The following is a 14704-nucleotide window of genomic DNA, read 5'->3' as shown; positions in this document are numbered from 1 at the left end:
CTACAAGTGACTCCATTTTGGAAACTAGACCCCCCAAGGAACTTATCTAGATGCATAGTGAGTACTTTGAACCCCCAGGTGCTTCACAAATTGATCTGTAAATAAAAAAATTACTTTTTTTTTTCACAAAATTTTTTTTTTTTAGCCTCAGTTTTTTCATTTTCACATGGGAAACAGGTTAAAATGGATCCTAAATTTGTTGGGAAATTTCTCCTGAGTACACCGATACCTCATATGTGGTCATAAACCACTGTTTGGACGCATGGCAGGGCCCCGAAGGAAAGGAGTGCCATTTGACTTTTTGAATGGAAAATTAGCTCCAATCATTAGTGGACACCATGTCGCGTTTGGAGAGACCCTGTGTGCCTAAACATTGGAGCTCCCCCACATATGACCTCATTTTGGAAACTAGACACCCCAAGGAACTTATCTAGATGTGTGATGAGCACTTTGAACCCCCAAGTGCTTCACAGAAGTTTATAACGCAGAGCAGTGAAAATAAAAAATCATTTTTTTTCCTCAAAAATGATTTTTTAGCCCGCTATTTTTTATTTTCACAAGGCTAACAGGAGAAATTGGACCACAAAAGTTGTTGTGCAATTTGTCCTGAGTACACCGATACCCCATATGTGGGGGGGAACCACTGTTTGGGCACATGGGAGAGCTCAGAAGGGAAGGAGCGCCACTTTGGAATGCAGACTTTGATGGAATGTTCTGCGGGTGTCATGTTGCGTTTGCAGAGCCCCTGATGTGCCTAAACAGTAGAAATCCCTCAAAAGTGACCCCATTTTGGAAACTAGACCCCACAAGGAGCTTATCTAGATGTGTAGTGAGCACTTTGAACCCCCAAGTGCTTCACAGAAGTTTATAAACGCAGAGCCATGAAAATAAAAAATCATTTTTTTTCCTCAAAAATGATTTTTTAGCCTGCTATTTTTTATTATCCCAAGGGTAACAGGATAAATTGAACCCCAAAAGTTGTTGTCCAGATTGTCCTGAGTATGCTGGTACTCCATATGTGGAGGGAAACCACTGTTTGGGCGCACGGCAGGGCTCAGAAGGGAAGGAGCGCCATTTGACTTTTTGAATGGAAAATTAGCTCCAATCGTTAGCGGACACCATGTTGTTTTTGGAGAGACCCTGTGTGCCTAAACTTTGGAGCTCCCCCACAATTGCCCCATTTTGGAAACTAGACTCCCTAAGGAACGTATATAGATGCATAGTGAGCACTTTGAACCCCCAGGTGCTTCACAGAAGTTTATAACGCAGAGCCGTGAAAATAAAAATAATTTTTTTCCTCAAAAATGATTTTTTAGCCCGCTATTTTTTATTTTCACAATGGTAACAGGAGAAATTGGACCCCAAAAATTGTTGTCCAGTCTGTTCTGAGTACCCTAGTACCCCATATGTGGGTGGGACCACTGTTTGTGCAGACGTCGGGGCTCGGAAGGGAAGTAGTGATGTTTTGAAATGCCGACTTGATGGAATGGTCTGGGGGCGTCATGTTACGTTTGCAGAGCCCTTGATGTGCCTAAACAGTAGAAACCCCCATAAGTGACCCCATTTTGGAAACTAGACCCCCCCAAGGAGATTATCTAGATGTGTGGTGAGTACTATGAACCCCCAAGTGCTTCACAGAAGTTTATAACGCAGAGCCGTGAAAGTAAAAAATCATTTTTTTCCACAAAAACATTTTTTGTAGCCCCCAAGTTTTTATTATCCCAAGGGTAACAGGAGAAATTAGACCACCAAAGTTGTTGTGCAATTTTTCCTTAGTATGCTGATACCCCATATGTGGGGGTAAACCACTGTTTAGGCACACGTTGGGGCTCGGAATGCAGGGAGCACTGTTTGACTTTTTGAACGCAAAATTGACTGGAATAAATGGTGGCACCGTGTCGCATTTGGAGACCCTGTGATGTGCCTAAACAGTGAAAACTCCTCAATTCTAACTCCAATCCTAACCCCAACACACCCCTAACCCTAATCCCAACCATAAGGCTGAGTTCACACGTGGCGTTTTTTTCGCGTTTCCGCGGCTGTTTTAACCGCGCGATTTTGCCGCGAAAACGCGAAAAATAAGCATCCCATGCATTCCTATGGGATTCCGCAATGCTGTGCTAATGCTGCGGTTTTTACCGCGGCGGAATCGCTTCGCGGTAAAAACCGCAGCGTGCTCATTAATTTGCGGAATCGCGGCGATCCTGCACCCATAGGAATGCATTGTTCCGCTTACTTCCCGCATGTGGCTGTGCACACCATGCGGAAAGTAAGCAGAGCAATTGCGGATGGTACCCACGGTCCGGAGGAGAGGAGACTGTCCTCCGGGCTTTGGGTACCATACCCCTGTGAAAAATAGAATTTAAAAATAAAAAATATTGTTATTCTCACCCTCCGACGTCCCGCACAGTCTTTCCGCTTCTCTTCACGCTCCCATTCCCAGTAGTCCTTTGCGAAAATGCCCGCGATGACGTCCGTTCTCGCGGGATCGCGAAGTCTCGCGGTCATTCGCGCGACGTCATCGCGAATTACCGCGAGACGTCGCGATCCCGCGAGAACTGACGTCATCGCGGGCATTTTCGCAAAGGATTACTGGGAACGGATGCGCGGGACGTCGGAGGGTGAGAATAACACCATTTTTTATTTTTTTTACATTCTATCTTTTACTACTGATGCCGCATAGGCAGCCTCAGTAGTAAAAAGTTGGTCACACTCGTCAAACACTATGTTTGATGAGTGTGACCAACCTGTCAATCAGTTCTCCAAGCGATGCTACAGATCGCTTGGAGAACGCTAGCATTTTGCAAGCTAAATACGCTTGCAAAATGCTAGTTTTTCCGCGGGAAAATCGCGGGAATTTAAAATGCGATTTTCCCGCGGACTGGAATTCCGGAACTCTCACGGTAATTTCCGCAAGAGTTCCGGTACATGTGCACTTAGCCTTACCCTTACCACAACGCTAACCCCAACACACCCTTAACCCTAATCCCAACCCCAACCCAACCCAACCCTAACCCTAATATCAACCCTAACCCTAATTACAACCCTAATTTTAATCACAACCCTAATCCTATTTCTAACCCTAATCCTATTTCTAACCCTATTTCTAATCCTAAGCCTATTTCTAACCCTTACCCTATTTCTAACTCTAACTCCAACCCTAAGGTATCTATTGATTTTAATAATAATAATCTTTATATTCCACAGCACTTTACAGTTTGCACACATTATCATCACTGTCCCCGATGGGGCTCACAATCTAAATTCCCTATCAGGTATGTCTTTGGAATGTGGGAGGAAACCGGAGTACCCTGAGGAAACACACGCAAACACGAGGAGAACATACAAACTCCTTGCCGATGTTGTCCTTGGTGGGATGCAAACCCAGGACTCCAGCGCTGCAAGGCTGTAGTGCTAACCACTGATCCACCGTGCTGCCCCTCATGTTTATTTATCTATTTGTATTTTCACCTTGTTACTCATTAATCCATGCATGCCAAGCTGTACGTATTTAAGGGTATCCATTTTTGGAACACAGCACTTCATATATTAGCCTGTCATGTAGTCCTGTATACACTGGTGCATCTCCTCCATGCTGCTGTGTCGCCTTAGGTTGCTCACCTACTTTGTTTCATTTTGCACATTTTAAAAAAATGTTTCAATAAAGATTTAAATATTTTATATTTTTGGCTATATAGTTTATTTATAGGTTTATGTGAATAGCCTTATAGACTATAATGCGTACATGTAGAACATGTACATGACTAGTGAACATCTCAAGGAGTATAAATATAGTATAAGTATAGAAGATGTTTCTTCAAGGGGAATAATATTTGCTAAACTAGACATGTCAGGAGAGCTGATGGGTTCTCTTTGAAAAGGCCAGAGGTGCAGTATAAAACAGTCCAAAGTAAGCACTGTTTTTGAATAAAAAGTAGACCTTAGTTTTAATTTCAGATAACTCCTTTAGTGCTCCATGTTGCAATTGTCACAGGTAGGGAAAAGTTTCTACACTGTGACATGCACGTACCGATGGTTGGATGGATGCAGCAGTTGATTTGTTTTAATCAGGAATGGGGCATTGGAAAACTAGTGAACCCCAGAAGGAAAATCTGTCACCTGACTCAACTCCAATGACTATTGGTTGCTTTTGTTGAATGGTGACTGTCAAGAAACAGGATTATATGTTAATTTCCCAGATGACTATTTTTAGCAAACCAAGAATAGTCTGATATCTATATTTTTTTGTAAGCCTGTAATATTGACTTGTAAGCTGATATTTCATATAACATAGTGTGATCTTATCTTTGATGACTAGTGATGTTTGCTGGTATGCTAATTATGCATTGGGTTATGGAGTCATTTTGTTGACTCCGAAAGCAGAGAGGGAAAAACTGTGCAAATAGATTAAACAATCAAGTAATGCTACTTGATCTCATCACCATTCTTCCTCTTATCTGTGATGCTGGACTGAAAGACACTTCTTAAATCCAAAAATAGGTTACATACCTCGGTATTAAGAGACTCAGAAACAGAGGGATGGAGAGATAGACAGCCAGAGATTCTGTCAAGACATCCAAATATTCAAAGGACAAGAGATAGGACAGCAGCCAATTCATCATGGAACCATTACGAGGGACACGGATCTATCATTCTTCAGGAAACAGCATAGTGGTTTTGAGCCCAAGTTGTAAGAATACAGATCTCCATTAATCATCGCTGAACCATGGATATGCTTAAAGAAAGCCAGGATTAGGATCCACTGGTCGCTTGGCTCCATGGAGATGTTCGGAGAAGTCAGGTTGTGACTCTCAGGTCAGCTTGCCTTGTACCTGAATGGATTGTCATCTCCCTATGTTTGTTGTTACCTCCACTCTGTGTGTGTGCCACAGATGGGGTAGGCAATCCTGGGAGCTCTGAAGTAACAACTGCCATTATCACGACGAGTCAGCGGAAGGGTGAGGCTCTGTAATGTGCAGCATCTTGGAGTATTTTGCTGGGACTGATCTATGTGTTCCCTGCCTGTTTTGCGGTTCAATAAAGCATTGCCACACTGTTTTACCCTCACCCTGAGTTGAATGAGTAATGTTATGCCCATGTTAAAAGGAGAGTAGGCATTCAGCGGGACGATCCCTGGTCCATGCGGTTCCGGCTAGTGGACCTGGGTGCCCGCCGACCTCCCATGTCTCCACAGTGGATACACAGCCATTTCACTATGACCTGAGAGCTTTTCCTCAACATAAAGAAAATCGCTTCATTAAAGGCATAATGTAAAAATCCTAAAATTCTTTAAAAAACAACAACGTTTAACTGTTCATTGTTTAAACCAAAACAAGATTCAACTTTGTGATTAAAAAAAAATAATAATTTTACTCTGTCTTGAAGCTTTCTAAATGCAGACCATAAGTGGATGTTTTTATACTGGATGCTTTTTTAACTAAACATAGAGAAAACTTGATGTGCCTAAATGATTTGATATTAATAAGCTCCTAAAGCTTCATTCAGACATCCGTGAAACACTGTCCGAGTAAACACCTTGATGTACAGACTGGTCACGGCCGGGTCTCCTATCCTGAACTCAAGAGTCTCATATAAGTTCAGTTCAGGAGCCTCATGGCCAGTCCATGCATCACGCAGGAATGGCTGTGGTAGAGCTGAAAAACTAAAGCACAAATATTTTATCTGATAATGTTACACCTTATCCCAGGATATACTGTAAAATTATAATTGGTGGAGGCAAGCTCTTCAGTCTAAAAGTGCCTCTACACTGAAAGATTATCGTGAATGAGCATTCGTAAGAACGCTGGTTGCACTATAATCTTGCAGTCTACACAGACTGCCGATCATCTGATGAATGAGCAAAACACTTTGCAACAGGTAAAATCATCTTTTGGTTTTCATAAAAGATAATCGTTCTTGTCAGGGCATCATCTTGAGAACAGTGACAGCTACGTGCACTGAGCGATCTCTTACAGATCATTCATTGCACATCGTTAACTGCTGACTGCCTGTATAAATAGGGTATTAAATGACCACCAATAGGTAAATATTAACCAATCTGCGGTCATATTATGCTGCCAAAATAGGTAATGTAAACCCAGCGTAAGGACTTGTGATGGTCCAAACCATTAATATAATTGTATTCCATAACCTGATGCATGTAGGTCTGCATAAGATGCTACCTCCACAGGGTAGGTGATCAATATCTGATCACTTGATGTTGCTCTGCTGGGATCTGAATAGTAGAATGGTGGTAGCAACCTCCTGTTCCTCCTTACTTTTAGCAATCATTGGAGCGACATCACATATTTTTGACCATGTTTTGCAATTCACAGATTGACCTAATTCTGAATTAGGTGAATAAGACCCAATTATATCTATAACTTTCACATAGTGAGTGACCCAGTGTGACATGACTTAATGGTTGGTCGGTCACCAGACCACACAACACACCAGGGAACACCAGGGAAACTTTAACAAAGGTGTGCCTTGTCGATAGGGATTGGGGGAATGGACACCTCCTGCACTCACCTGAGGATGTGCCCTGATTTCACTATCATCCCTATATGGGTTCTTTTACCCCGTCGCCAAGCAGGATACCTAATCCCTCACTTGCCCTGCTCTTACCCTAAGTAGGGAACTGGCAGGTGAGAGGACTGGTCCCAACGCTGCACTAATACAACAAAGGAATGGAAAGACAGACACCAAAAGGGACATCGTAACAAAAAATGCAACACTTAGCTTTCTGCTGCAAAGCACCGCACAGTGGGATAAAGACACCAGATCAAAGTATTCAGCTGAAGCTCCACTGCACCCAGCCAGCTTCTTCCTCCACTTTGGTCACAGTAGAAAACTCTAACACCGACTGTCAGCTGATGCATCAGGTGACCTCTTGAAGGATGATGGGAGTGGTCACCACCCACATCAGCAAACCCAGGAACAATGCAATTACACCACCAGGTCAGCGGGGGAATAACTGACATTAACCCCCGATGGCCTGAAAGGAAAAATGTTTTAATCTGAGAAGCCAAATCAGCCACAAATCCAAAAATGGATTGTGACAGTGTAGATAGGGTAACCAACAGGGGGAGGTCACCCGCTTCTTGCCGCAGACAGACACAAGACAGAGACAGAATTTCTGTTCAACAGGTCTGCTTTTATTGTCCATCCTCCTGACGACCACAGCAATACACCACAGCAGCTTCACACTTCTTCGAACACAGGCCCGGGTACCTTCACTCTCTTTTCCTGTAGTCGTGGCGTCCCCGTGGTTCTTTTCGCTGTGGCTTCCCTAGGCCTATCTACCACAGCGCTTCACCAATCTGAGTATGTCGTCCGTTTGGTACCCCCAGGCTGTCTCCGTCTGTGGCTTCTGTCGTTTGGGCCACCCCCGTAACCGTCTCAACTGTCATTCCCCTACGGAGCCTCTTCTCCATCTTCTCTCCTCAGCAGAGCCTCTTATCTCCTGCGCTCCCCTCACTGATTGACCTTTCCAGAACCTTCTCCCAGCCTTTTATCCGTCCCGTTCTGGTAACCCCGCCCACCATGACTTGACAGTTTCTTCAACCAATGGCAGTTGTTCAGTCCCATCCCTACAATCTCCACTGCCCTCTAATGGTCCAACCACAATACTACACTCTTTCTCTTTATCTCCAGCTGTTTCCAATCTTTCACTCTAACAGTCCATCCACAATACACTACACCTCTGCCTCTCCACTGCAAACAGGTCCGACCGTCAATCCACCTTTCCTACACTCTTCCTTCCTTTATCCATTGTCATCCTCGACAATCTTGCCTCCCTCTTTTCTGTTCTGAAACTTCCCCACCTTCTTTTGTCAGGCCGGTTGCTGAGCCAGACTCATGATACGCGGGAGCTGAACCAAACCAGGAGCAATAGTGCTCCGAGTACCTTACGGCTCACTCGCAGCCCATACGCCACCATGACAATTCCTTCAGGTTGGGTTAGATCCATCCGGATTACTCTACGGATGCATTCCTCCCACTTTTCTCCCTTTCTGTCACCTTCTTTCATTCGGACCGCCATGACCGAGGCCCTAACCTACCAGGTCATTGTCAGCGTCTTCCTGTCTTTTATGGGGGTGTATAGCTGGTACTTGGGGTCTGACCTAGGGACTGTTGTCTGCTCTACTCCCATCCGTCTCTTTTGTTCCATCAATTTTAGTCAAGGTCGGCATTTTCCTCTTTACTCTCGGTACCCGGGACCTGTTGGACACCTTCATTTTTCATACAAATAACATTTCCAACTCAACTATATATGCTAAACACAGTTTTGCAACTATACTCTGTTTTAATGTTTCTACTTTAAAACCCCTTTTTTTAAAGCATAACTTTTTTTTTTAACAACACATAACATTATAAACCTTGGTGCTCCCCCCTTCCTTTGAAGAGAGCACCCCTCCCAGTATGAATCCCTGTTACGTCAGGAGTGGGCTACTTTTACCCCATCGAGGTGTCCCCCATGCCATGCAATGGTGCACAGCAGTCCCGGCAGTCCATTTTCACAGATACTCCGGGCCACCTCCTGGTGGCCGATTTTTCGCCAGCAACAAGGGACTCCACAGCCGTGGAATCTCTGGGATGCTTGCAATGTCCCTGAGCCTCGAGTGTCCCTGATGACCGAGACCCAGAAGTCCTTGTCTCTTTATGGGGACTCATACCCCTCAGGGTAGGTAATGACTGCTACCGCATAGTAGCCGCGGGGGGCAATACTCCTTGTAATAGGAGACTAGGTCTCCCTCCCGCAGATCCCGGCCGTGCTTGACAGATGTTACATTTAAATATATTTTGCAGCCGGTGGCGAGGTCCTGAATTAAGCCGTAGCCCTTGGCGGTATCCATATATACCAGCCGCCCATACGACCGAGGGGTAGACATGGCGGCCTCCCCCTTCTCATGAAGCAGCGCCCACACCTCCCGCTCTTTGGCCTTCTTCTGCTCAATAATCTCCGCAACCCAAGCGGAGGGTCCGGTATAGGTTGCAGAGTCCGGTGGGCGGGCCATGATCGAGAGTGGAGCAGTGGCGGACGCAAACATTAGGGAGCAGGCTGCAACTGGAGTAGCAGATGGGACAGAGGCAGCCACAGGCTTCATCGGATAGGCTCTGGAGTCCGCCGCAGCCAGGATCAAGGTAGCCGTGGGCTCCGGTGAGTAGACAGCGGCGGCTGCGGATGCCGGTAAGTAGGCCGCGGTGATCTGAGGTGGGCCCGAAGTGACGGCAGGCCCCGATGGATAGGCCACAGCTGGAAGATGGAGCGCGGCAGGGGCGGCCGCAGGTTGGTTCCGCGCCGCCGCCGGGCGAGGCGGCTCGGGGTGGTCGTCAGAAGCCGTAAAGTCATCCGGGGCCGTGGTCGCTGGAGAGCGGGAGGTCGCTGGGGAGACCGAGGTCCGGTGTCAGGGCCCGGGGGCCTGTCTTGTGCAGTGGGCATGAGGGCAGGATCTGCCTGCGGTGCCGCCGGCAGGGTGGAGGAACGCTCACCTTCCCCGGCGCTGCGGCTTCCAGCAGGCTTTCCTGCAGCTCCTTCAATAGCCGTTGGTCTTCACCCCACTGTCCGGCAGGGCCGGCCTCCAGGTCCGATGGCTCCGCGGGGAAAACTCGTGCAGATTCTTCCAGCGGCTGTTCCAACAGGGTCCGGGGTACCGAGAATGGCTCCCAGGGGCAGGTCTCCCGATGGGATTCGATCTGAAGCCATTTCCATTCCAGGCATCCGAGGCCACGGCAGCTGCAGCGTCGCATCTCGTCCGAGTTCCCGAAGCTCAATGGCACCAAGCAGCTGCACCCAGTCTCTCTACCTGGGCCACTCCCGTTCTTGGGTGAGTCGTTGATCGGCCTTTCCACGCACCTTCCATGGTCCAGCATGGGAGGGCGGCTGTCTCCTGATGTAGGCTGCTCCCCCCAGGGGCGGGTGTGACATAGTCCCAGGTTGTCCAACATGGCTGCAAACTTCTGTGTATCTTTTTGGTGCTGAAATGCCACAGCCATTTTGACAAAACACTTTTCCGCTCCGGATCCACCAGCAATCCTAAACACAGTACAAATTTGTAATCCACAGGGAAAAATAAAATCTTCACCCCGTGCAGCTTGGGGTCTTTTGGTACTTTGCGGCAGGCTTGCCGCTGAAGGTGTTGTATTTGCAGCAATTATCCTGCCGACTACGCCAAATGTAGGTAGGGGCACTCCACAAGCTCCCCCTTTGTAAGTGGCATTATATAGGGATTATGCAGGCAGGATTTAATCTTGGTCATTTTAGCCTCTTGGCTACACCATGATTGCTATACTTTACATCTATGCTTAGTACCCTATGGTGTTTATTTTCATGTCTCAGTTGCTTACATTTGTTATTACTTGCATTCATTATTGTACTATAGTCTATTTGGATGGATTATTCAATGGATCATTATGTTTAGTATTACATCTCTGAACATTTTTTCATTGCAGGTATGCTATTGTATGTGATATATTCTAGAGCCTTTTTTATGTATGTCCACTTACTGGAGTGAGCTCTTTGGGCTTTATTATAAGCCTTTGTGATAGTTTCATGTCATTGTATGACTTTTTAAATGTTTTTACATGGATGTTGTCTTTTTGTTACCAATAAAATTTGTAATTTTGCAGTGATCCCTGCATTTTGGTCAGTAGCTTTTTCTCCATTTTCTCATAGTTTGTGTTTATACTGACTGCTGGTTGATCCGCATATCTTATTCAGTAATGCCCTCCTGAGTTTTTACATATATAAATGTAGGTAGGGTAACCGACAGGGGGGGGGGTGACCCGCTTCTTGCCGCAGACAGACATGAGACAGAGACAGAAGTTGTGTTCAACAGGTCTGCTTTTTTTGGCCGTCCTCCTGATGACCACAGCAATACACCAGAGCAGCTTCACACTCCTTCGAACACAGGCCCGGGTACATTCACTCTCTTTTCCTGTAGTCATGGCATCCCCCGTGGTTCTTTTCGCTGTGGCTGCCCTAGGCCTATCTACCACAGCGCTTCACCAATCTGAGTACGTCATCTGTTTGGTACCCCCAGGCCGTCTCCGTCTGTGGCTTCTGTCGTTTGGGCAACCCCCTGTGACCGTCTCAACTGTTAGGCCCCTATGGAGCCTCTTCTCCATCTTCTCTCCTCAGCAGAGCCTCTTATCTCCTGCACTCCCCTCACTGACTGACCTTTCCAGAACCTTCTCCCAGTCTTTTATCCGTCCCGTTCTGGTAACCCCGCCCACCATGACTTGACAGTTTCTTCAACCAATGGCAGTTGTTCAGTCTCATCCCTACACTCTCCACTGCCCTCTAATGGTCAAACCACAATACTACACTCTTTCTCTTTATCTCTAGTTGTTTCCCATCTTTCACTCTAGCAGTCCACCCACAATACACTACACCTCTGCCTCTCCACTGCAAACAGGTCCGACCGTCAATCCACCTTTCCTACAACAGTACCTCCCTTTCAGTGAGGAGCCTCTGGATCCTCAACACCGGACCTCACCAGAAAACAACCTACGGTGAGGACACCTCGATCCATCAAAGTTCACCTCTGCAGTCATCTGACTATCAGGTTTATGGCAAACGCAGGCTGATGGAGATAACAACATAGGCTCTAGAGGCGCTACAAATCTCCAGAGTGCCGACCTGGGGAATGAGTTGTGTACATGCATAACCAGGAGAAACTCCAACTGGAAAGTACCCGAGCTGAGAATGGCCGACACCCAGGGCTGGCCCGAACGTATAGGCGAACTAGGCGGCCGCCTAGGGCGCCGACCCAAAGGGGGCGCCAGAGCAAAAATAGAAAAAATTATAAAAAATCTTTTCAAAAGGCAAAAAGTTTTAGGGATGGAAAGAAAAGTGTACATAAATTTTTTTACCATAAATTTAAAAGAAAAACCGTTGAGCTTCAATTTACACACGGAAAGGAGGCACTAAACTACGGACGTGAGTCGTTTGCATCGTCTGCTGACAGGTGTTTGATCCCGCGCGTTTATTTTGCTCCTAAGTTTTCAAATGTTGGCAAAGCAAAGCAAACAACCAAAAATGCACACTTAGCACACACTACACTAAGGGGGCACCCGAGAGAAAAAAAATACGTATACTTAACCCTCCGTCAGGAACAATGGATCTCACAGGCGCAGCTCTTCTACTTTCATTTCTCCCTTCTCACCAGATTTTCAGGAAACCCCCTCCCTCTAGATAGTCTCCTGGCTCTAGCTGCTGTGTGAAACCTGATACCACAGTTGGTCTGCAGAGCAGAGCTTCAGGAAGGAAGATATAGTTGTTTGCTGGCTTCTCAGGCTCATTGGTCCCGAACACATCACACTTTATAAGGTTGGTATTTAATGTTTTTAGTCATTACTATTGTTTCTTTAGCTTGTTTTATGAATGGATAGAGGAAGGTTTGTGGATATAGTTCATATAAATAAGGCAGATTTTCTTACAAATGAAAGTGTGCTTCTCATGCACATTGTTCCCTAATGCATATTCTCTTTCTTGCTTCAGATTACTTTTATGTTGAGTAAATGGGTTTGTTTTGAACCTGATAATGTGTAGTCTCTTTTATTACATCCCTATGAAGGTCTCTGATCACTTTTAGATGACTGAAATTGAGAAAATTAGATATTCTAGGCATTTTTCTAGCCTGCGCCTGAGTTAGGAGAGAGTTAATTAATCATTGTTGTTGTGGTTTATTTTGCTCCTAAATTCATATCCCAAGTTTTCATCTACTGCCAAGAATAGTAGGGGCGCAACAAAATAGTTTCGCCTAGGGCGCCGTAACCTCTCGGGCCGGCCCTGCCGACACCTGATGTGGCCCGATAACCCTGGAACTCCAGACCCCAGTAACACCCTTCCACCAGATGTTTTTGGTGGACACCCACACATACTCATCCACACACAGGTCCTGACTTGAAAGTTTATTGCCAGGTATACATTTGAAACTAGATGGTGTACTCTTTGAGGAACCGACAGCAGCAGCATCCCCCTGTGTCACCACACTCACACCCCCATTATGCAAAGTTAACTACCACCCTACCCTGACCCCTCCTTCTAAGAGGACTCTGACCCTCAGGGTTAAAATGTGGTGAGGGTTGAGTCCTGCCCCTACTTCCTGGCAGCACATCTGCTGCCCCCACCGGAGAAGAAGGGGTAGGTTGTGGAAGGACCGCAGAGATCGTAGCTCCCGGGCAGCAGTCCTTACACAACTGACCCCAGCTGACTACTTCCCTGGACCATCAATCTATGACCAGGTTGTGTGTCTTCAACCAAGGGAGGCCTAAAATGATGGTTGTTGGCATTCCCTCCAAGACGTAGCATGACAGGGACTCTTCATGATGAGCCCCTATACGCAGATGTATATTGTCTACGACTTGGGTAAACCTTCCCTGGCTGAGTGGAACAGAGTCAATGGCCTGGACGCTTAGGGGTCTCACTAGCATCCTACTCATCAGGCCATGGGTCTGAACAAAATGAGCATCCACCAAATTGACTCCCGCTCCACTGTCGACAAGCACCAGTATATTCTCAGTTACTCCACCAAACACCACTTCAGCAGGCAAGGTACACTGAGGGGAAAAATGGAGGAAATATACACTCCCTGGTTGCCTCCCTCCAACATGACCAGGGGGACGTGGCTTCTTAGATGGTACAATTTTGGCGCGAGCTGGGCCTGCCCCAATAAAATGACCAGTCTTCCCACAGAAAAAACATGCCCCCACACAGTGGCGAACTGCAGGCAACCCTGTTTGGGAACCAACACCTCCCACCTGCATAGGTTCGTCCGCCTGCTCAGGTGTGTCCTCCTCCCTTGCAAGGACTACAGGGGGCACATTTGTTGCATACCTCTTCCTGAGGCGTCTATCCACCTGGATAGCAAGGGACATGGCGGCCTTCAACGACCTTGGTGCGGCGTACTGCACAAGAGCATACTGCAACTTTGGGGACAGACCCTGATTAAAATGGCTCCTAAGGGCAGGGTCATTCCACCACGTGTCAGTGGCCCACCTCCTGAATTCTGAGCAGTACTTCTCAGCCGGCCAGCCCCCTTGATTGATCTTACTGAGACGAGACTAAGCCAGGGAGATACCATCAGGATCGCCATACACCAGCGCCAATGCCACAATAAACTTGTCAACCGACTGCAAAGATGGTGAATCGGTCAGTATGGAGAAGGCTCAGGATTGGGGATCACCCTTAAGAAGGGAGACTATAATTCCCACCCGTTGTTCCTAGCTCCCTGATGAACGATGATGTCAAAAATTTATTTCTCCCTTCAGAGAACCAGTCAGTGAGAGATATCTTGGGTTCTGGTTGAGCCTGCATCTGAGCCAAGGCCCAGAACCCCAACTGCTGCAGCTGTTGCACCATCTCATCACGCAACGCCTTAAGCTCATCGGTGAGGGTCTAGAGCAGTTGTGCAAAGTCCTGCATTTGAGCCATGACTCGCCAGAAAAAAAAATGTGCAGTCGGTGTTAATGTCACTGCGTGACTGACCCAGTGTGAAACGACCCAACGGTTGGTCAGTCACCAGACGGCACAACACACCAGGGAGCACAAGGGAAACTATAGCAACAGTGGGCCCTGTCAATATGGAATGGGGGAATGGACACCTCCTGCACTCACCTGAGGATGTGCCCTGATTTTGCTATCATCCCTAAACGGGTTCTTTCACCCCATCGCCGAGCAGGATACCTAATCCCTCAC

At 46.8% G+C, this 14704-nt stretch overlaps 1 protein-coding gene across 1 annotated transcript in view; it reads left to right on the top strand.

The window, feature by feature from the left end:
* Positions 1–14704, top strand: part of SLC28A2 (solute carrier family 28 member 2) — a 143712-nt gene that overhangs the window by 17333 nt on the left and 111675 nt on the right. The gene's annotated exons all lie outside the window — the stretch shown is intronic.

The sequence above is a fragment of the Dendrobates tinctorius genome, unplaced genomic scaffold, assembly GCF_039654945.1.
Source record: "Dendrobates tinctorius isolate UK_male_01 unplaced genomic scaffold, ASM3965494v1 ptg000062l, whole genome shotgun sequence".
In the NCBI taxonomy this organism is placed as follows: Eukaryota; Metazoa; Chordata; class Amphibia; order Anura; family Dendrobatidae; genus Dendrobates; species Dendrobates tinctorius.
Note: the sequence above shows the minus strand (reverse complement) of the source record. Positions and strands in the feature narration are given on the sequence as shown.